At 36.8% G+C, this 6,879-nt stretch overlaps 1 pseudogene; it reads right to left on the bottom strand.

The window, feature by feature from the left end:
• Positions 1-560: 560 nt before the first annotated feature.
• On the bottom strand, positions 561-6,879 carry LOC129498156 (sterile alpha motif domain-containing protein 9-like; annotated as a pseudogene).

The following is a 6,879-nucleotide window of genomic DNA, read 5'->3' on the forward strand; positions in this document are numbered from 1 at the left end:
ACCAGTTTTTGCTTTATTGAATTCTTCTGTTTTCTTCTTTTCTAAAACATCAATTTCTGCCTTTATCCTCATTATAATCTCTTTTATTTCTTTGAGTTTATTCTATATTTTCTAATTTATAACTACCTGATTATTTTTCATTCTTTTTATATTATTTAGAATAAGCAATTAAGGCTATATATTTCTTACCATGCAATACTTTTGCTGCATTTTGCAAGTTTTGAAATGTAATGTCTAAATTTTTATTCAGCTATAAGCACTTTAAAATTTCAGCTTTGATTTTTCTCTTTACCTCATGAACTTTTTTAACTTCCAAATGTATAGCAGTGGTTCTATGTAGTTATATTTATTATCCACTTCAAACTTTCTTGCATTACAGAGAATATGAGTCTCTATTAAGCTTACTAGTTGAAGTTATTAAGACCTCATCTTTAGACAATAAATTACCACACACTCAATAAAATACTAGCCCTAATTGCAGCCTCCTTGACAGTTGGGCATCTTTGCTAGAGAAGATTAAAATGATCTCATGTATTTTAGCCATTGCCTATTTTCTAACCCTAGCAGAAAAAAAGCATCAGAAATGGAAAAGAGTATACATTCATAGTTTTATCGCAGGATTGTTCAAAGAGAAAAGTATATTTGCCTACTATATCTTCCATGGTGGTTATAGCATCTTCTTGATTTTTGATAAGATATCCCACTAGCCCAGAAAACCTGTCTTTTAAAATTTCTAGGCTTCTTCAAAACACATCTATTTGAAATGGCAAACTTAGCCTTGATTTGAGGTTTTGTTACTTCCCTAAGAGACCAACTATATCTGCAAATTTCTTAAAATATATACCCATCTTTCCTCGAGTTTTGGTCTGTTCATTTTGCTTAATGTTGTTCATGAATTTTAGAAGGACAAAATAATCATCAAAAAGTTCAAAGGATTTTTTCAAAGAAAACTGCAAGTTATTTAGATAAGGAATAAAGTTCTTAAGTGTTAATTTATTTATGTTATTTTTTAAAAGATTTTATTTATTTATTCATGAGAGACAGAGAGAGAGAGAGACAGGGAGAGGGAGAAGCAGGCTCCATGTAGGGAGCCTGATGAGGGACTCCATCCCGGGACTCCTGGACCACGCCCTGGGCGGAAGGCAGGCGCTAAACCGCTGAGCCACCCAGGGTGTTAATTAGGTGTTAATTTAAATTCATTATTTGGATCTCCAGGAATATCATTATTGATATAAAGTTGATCATATTTCTTTTAGAAAGTTCATTTTTATTGTCAAAAAACGAGGGGATGAGCTGGAGAATCTGGATTGTGTAGAGCCCAACTTCTATCTCCCCTTGATATCCAGCTATCTTGTAGTTTGATATCATATTTTTGACTTCTGATAAAGCTTTTCCTTCACTTTATACTCTGTATTTTTACTTTGTTGTTGAATTTTTTTGAATGCACTTGAGGCATATACTGCTAATCCAGAAGATCAGCTAAATCAGCAAGTAAAATATTCCTGTTTCTTCCATTATCTTCTACTCCCCATCTTATTTTACTTTTGTAGACTTGACCCAGTGTATCTGAGGGATAAGAAGTCTCAGGTCCTATCTTTTATTTATTTATTTATTTTTGCTTGATTTGCCCAATTTTGAGCATTGCACAGTCCTTCTCTTTAATGTGGAAGTGTCTTGCAAAGGCTTGGCAAAGAAGGTATTTTGACTGAACTGATGAACACCTTCAAGCAATACTTCTTTAATTGCCATATTTCCTTCATTTTTATATAATGCTTTAATAAATGGGGAAAACCAAGTTCCAATTTCACCTTCATGTTCGCTGTGGTGTCTAGGGAGCAGCAAGGCTTGCAGATCTTGGAAAAATTTGCTTTTTCTTTTTTCTTTTTTTTGATTTAAATTTATTTTTTATTGGTGTTCAATTTGCCAACATATATAATAACACCCAGTACTCATCCCGTCAAGTGTCCACCTCATTGCCGGTCACCCAGTCACCCCCACCCCCTGCCCACCTCCCCTTCCACCACCCCTAGTTCGTTTCCCCGAGTTAGGAGTCTTTCATGTTCTGTCTCCCTTTCTGATATTTCCCACTCATTTTTCTCCTTTCCCCTTTATTCCCTTTCACTATTATTTATATTCCCCAAATGAATGAGAACATATAATGTTTGTCCTTCTCCGATTGACTTACTTCACTCAGCATAATACCCTCCAGTTCCATCCACGTGGAAGCAAATGGTGGGTATTTGTCGTTTCTAATGGCTGAGTAATATTCCATTGTATACATAAACCACATCTTCTTTATCCATTCATCTTTCGATGGGCACCGAGGCTCCTTCCACAGTTTGGCTATTGTGGACATGGCTGCTAGAAACATCGGGGTGCAGGTGTCCCGGCGTTTCATTGCATCTGTGTCTTTGGGGTAAATCCCTAACAGTGCAATTGCTGGGTCGTAGGGCAGGTCTATTTTTAACTCTTTGAGGAACCTCCACACAGTTTTCCAGAGTGGCTGCACCAGTTCACATTCCCACCAACAGTGCAGGAGGGTTCCCCTTTCTCCGCATCCTCTCCAACATTTGTTGTTTCCTGCCTTGTTCATTTTCCCCATTCTCACTGGTGTGAGGTGGTATCTCATTGTGGTTTGGATTTGTATTTCCCTGATGGCAAGTGATGCGGAACATTTTCTCATGTGCATGTTGGCCATGTCTATGTCTTCCTCTGTGAGATTTCTCTTCATGTCTTTTGCCCATTTCATGATTGGATTGTTTTTTCTTAAACCAGTATGATAGAATACATTTTCTGTTAACATATCTAGAATAATTTGGCTTTTATCCAAGTGATAGCTTATCTTCTGTTCTTCCAGTGAGGAAATCACATTCAAAGGTTGAATAATATGTAATACATAGTACTTCCCACATTCCACCTCTGTTTTTAACCAAACAGGTAGTTAGTGCCTACCTTGTCTTCAAGTTTTTCTGTTCGCCAGAAAGCCTTCTTTTTGTGATTCCTAAGAATTTTTCACACTATCATAGTGAAATGGTGTTATCAGGCATATATGAGTTAAGAACCAGAAAAGAAGAGGTTTGTTTCTTGGTAGAAGTATTTTGTCTTAATACTCACCATTTGCTTCAATGTGGATGGAACTGGAGGGTATTATGCTGAGTGAAGTAAGACAATCGGAGAAGGACAAACATTGTATGTTCTCATTCATTTGGGGAATATAAATAATAGTGAAAGGGAATATAAGGGAAGGGAGAAGAAATGTGTGGGAAATATCAGAAAGGGAGACAGAACATAAAGACTTCTAACTCTGGGAAATGAACTAGGGGTGGTGGAAGGGGAGGAGGGCGGGGGGTGGGGGAGAATGGGTGATGGGCACTGAGGGGGGCACTTGACGGGATGAGCACTGCGTGTTTTTCTGTATGTTGGTAAATTGAACACCAATAAAAAATAAATTTATTATAAAAAAAGAAACATTTGTTCTATTACCAAGGCTTTGCCTGGAATGTCATGTTTAAGAGAGATATGCATGAACTCAGACATGACCAGACAGCTTTAAGGAACTAACATTGACTTTATGGACCTAATAAAAGCTCCTTGGGAAAAAAAAAAAAAAAGAAGTATTTTGTCTTTTCAGGATGTGCCTGGCTACATTTTCTTTCTTTTCTTTTTTTTTTTTTTTTGAATTTTATTTATTTATTCATGAGAGACACAGAGAGGCAGAGACCTAGGCAGAGGGAGAAACAGGCTCCTCACAGGGAGCCTGATGTGGGACTTGATCCGAGAACACCAAAATCAAGCCCTGAGCTGAAGGCAGCCACTCAACTGCTGAACCATCCAGACATCTCTATTTTCTTTCTTTAAATTCCTTTTTTATTTTTCTTTCTGGGCACATTTTCTATGTATTTTTAAATTAAAAGTTATTTTTCATGATGATGAAGAAATATAAATCTTTAAAGTTTTTATGTTGCACTTCAATTTTTTTCTATTTAAACTCTATTCTTTGGGAGATAGTTGTTGTATTAGGGTGTTACCACCTGAGATCTTAGTGCTTTTTTCAGGATTCTTTGATCTCATGCAAGTTAGGAGGATCACTGAAAGTTTCTCATATCCAATGTAGTTATTAGCTACTGCTAATAGAGGCTTAGAGACGATAGATACTGTTTTGTTCTTTATTTTTATTTTTAAAAAATATTTTATTTATTTATTCATGAGATAGAGAGAGAGGCAGAGACACAGGCAGAGGGAGAAGCGCGCTCCACGCAGGGAGCCCAATGCAGGACTCTATCCGGGGACTCCAGGACCACGGCCTGGGCTGAAGGCAGGTGCTAAACCACTGAGTCACCCAGTGATCCCCTGTTTTGTTCTTTAAATCATCACCAAGATGCAATCCAACTAAGTTTTCCTGATGGTTGATTGCCATCAAGGTGACTAAATTAGTCACTTGTTCTCCAATTTCAGAAAAATCCTGTCTCGTTTTTCAACATAGTACCTCTGAATTTCTTCCTTAGTTCCCAAAGAATATGCACAGCCAAGATAGTCCCCCAATAGCCTGGATGATGGTATGGATGAATAATTTTGGCATATGTCGGTCTAGAAGAATTTGCCCAGTTTTGAATCATTGTTTCAAATTTTTTGTATTATCCTTTTTGACAGAAGGAAAGTTGAAATTCCACCATGATACTTTACCACCTTAATAGAAGTCTTCCTCTTTTGATGCCTAGAATTCAAATACTTTATTTTTGTTCCTCTCTCAGAATTTCATATTCATTTTTACAGAGAAATTCCAGAGTGGTAATTATGACAACTTCTTCCCTTTTCAGAAGGATGGTTAAATGAACCAATAGATGGCAAAAATCTCTTTCAAGATTGAGTGACAATTTTAGTTCAAGAATAGTGACATTTATTTCTTCAAGATTTAAGTCAGAAATACATTAGCTTGACAAACCACTTTGCTGTTTTGTTAATTCTGCTTCAAGTAGATCTTTCCATCCCTGACATATGTGTGAATATACACAAATACACAACATATTTTTCATTCTTTTGGGATCTCGATAGAAAGCACAGAAGTCTCAAGGAGGCAGTCTCGTGGGCTATCAATGGAAGAGATTAATAGAGTCATAGAGAGTAATAGTCTTTCTCTTTGTCAGGGACTTGGATCTAAGGGTTTATATTTTTCACTGTTATGGTCTAACCTCCTGCCATTGCTGAAAATCCAGCTGCATTACTGATAAAGATTCAGACTAGAAATCTGTGCATTTTATGTAGTTTTCCCCTCCACAGATAGACTTGGAAAGTGAAGGTTTGCTACTTGGCTTTCTTTGCAAGCTTTGCCCCTTTGCTTACAGATTTGGGATTAAACTCCAATAGAGCAAACATTTTAATTTCCTTTAGGAAATCTAGGTGTTTCATTTGGATGTAATTATTTGTTACAAGAAATGTGTACCAGTTGTGGTATATATTATCAAACAAATCCTGATTTTCTGTCAACAATTTAACAAGTGTTCATCCCTTACTCTCCTTTTTTTTTTCACTTTGCTTTTTCTTCTGCCTCTTTTCTACACCTGCTAGTGCTTTTAAATCTAATTTAAGTGCTCTGAAATCTTCATTATTTTTCATCATGTCCTTAGAATTGGCCCCATCTTGCATGAAGACTAAATGTTTTGGACTTTGTTTCCCTGTTCTGTTGTTGTGATTTTGTATCTTAGTCTAGAAATAGTCATGTTCACATTCAGAGTACTTTGGAATGACATTCACTTCAATAACAAATCTGTCAGACAGATTTTACTATTCGGCAGTAAAATGTCTACAAATCTTGGCTCTCAATTGTACTTCTTTGCTTTTTGGACCTGATGGTCTTCAAAATACTAGTGGATCATCAGTTTGAATCGGTCAGTAAGGGCTTTCTTGGTGCAATTGGTGACTTTCATGTCAACAGTTTTTCCATGGGGTTTGCCTTTGACTCCAAAATGAATGGTGCCATTAGTAGGTGAATTTCATACAAACTGAAGCAAATTGAAAAATTTGTTGCGGGATCCCTGGGTGGCGCAGCGGTTTGGCGCCTGCCTTTGGCCCAGGGCGCGATCCTGGAGACCCGGGATCGAATCCCACGTCGGGCTCCCGGTGCATGGAGCCTGCTTCTCCCTCTGCCTATGCCTATGTCTCTGCCTCTCTCTCTCTCTCTCCCTGTGTGACTATCATAAATAAATAAAAAAAAAATTTAAAAAAAAAAAAAAAAAAAGAAAAATTTGTTGCTAAATTTCACCTTAACATTTTTTCTGTGGCTATTTGTGAAGGCTTTGAATTCATGTATTGGATCAATGAAGTTGAGTGGTGGTCCTGTTTCAGGATGCAGACTAAAACTCAATTTGTAGTGATATGAGTCACGAATTCATCAAAAAGTATGATACACATGTTAATTCTCTGGATGGCTGATTTTCCTTTGTGTCAGCTATTTCATCTTCCATGAACTTAGTTTTTAGTGGCTGAGAACCTTTGGTAACTGTACTCATTGTAGAGGCATTAGCTATAGCTGATTTCTCTTTATCATTTTGTTTTTGCTTTGAAATTTCTCCATTTTCCTCTTGCATAAAAGGTTGTATTTTAGGAACATTTTTACTACCTTTTTCATCTTACATGTCTGAGTAGGATCTTCAGAAGATGTTTTCTGTAAATCTTGAATAGCTGTTCTATTTGGTTGCTTGTCCATGTGATATGCCCAAATCAACAAGGTGATTTTTACCACTTCAAGATTGCTCCATGCGCATCTTTTGCAGGCAAGGTTTTCCTATATTTTTGATCAATTCTATGACTTTCCAACCATCTATTTACATCTTCTTTTGTCCAGTCATCTGTAATTTTTGGCAGGTTCAGTGGTGCTGCCAT

Source organism: Nyctereutes procyonoides, unplaced genomic scaffold (assembly GCF_905146905.1).
Source record: "Nyctereutes procyonoides isolate TBG_1078 unplaced genomic scaffold, NYPRO_anot_genome, whole genome shotgun sequence".
Classification (NCBI taxonomy): Eukaryota; Metazoa; Chordata; class Mammalia; order Carnivora; family Canidae; genus Nyctereutes; species Nyctereutes procyonoides.